Source organism: Fukomys damarensis, unplaced genomic scaffold, assembly GCF_012274545.1.
Source record: "Fukomys damarensis isolate Sample0158 unplaced genomic scaffold, DMR_v1.0_HiC HiC_scaffold_16, whole genome shotgun sequence".
NCBI lineage: Eukaryota > Metazoa > Chordata > Mammalia > Rodentia > Bathyergidae > Fukomys > Fukomys damarensis.
In genome coordinates this window covers 24,159,380-24,160,079 of record NW_022900928.1, presented here as the reverse complement: position 1 = coordinate 24,160,079, position 700 = coordinate 24,159,380, and positions in this window count along the sequence as shown.

Here is a 700-nt window from a genome sequence, read left to right as displayed (position 1 = left end):
CTTCTTCTTCTTCTTCTTCTTCTTCTTCTTCTTCTTCTTCTTCTTCTTCCTCTTCTTCGTCCTCTTCTTCTTCTTCCTCTTCTTCTTCTTATTTTACATTTCATTTGCTAAGTTGTTGTATTGGACACTACTCTTTGTTTTTACCTTGCTTTTTATGTTTTAGTGTTGTAACAAAGAAATTGTTTCCAGAATCGATGTCAAAACTTAGTTTATTCTGCTTTTTAAGATGAAATCAAATATTTGTAATGACACTGTTTTTCCTGAGTAGGTGTTTTCCATATTTTGGAAAATGTTATTACATTTATTTTTGTACTGATGTAGTTATTTATATAGATAAATTAAGAGTTTGAATTTTTTTACCATAATGTAATTAGAACACTTAGAAGGGAAATCTGTCTTGCATTAAAATTTGAATTGATTCTCATTAAATGAAATATTAAGAAAAGCAATCCAGAAAGGATGAGTTTAGTAATTCACTGCTTACAAAGACATTTTGGAAAGTGGGGTAACTCTGAGGGTTTACAGATATCACAGAGTTAAGAAAAAACAATTTACTATAGACCTTGGAAACTTGTGGTGTTGGAGAAACCAATAGAAAGGGGAAATACATTAAAATATGTATACTCAACAGACACATACATGCATGTATATATAGAGAGATATAGAGGTATATCTGGATTATATATATGCATATATATAT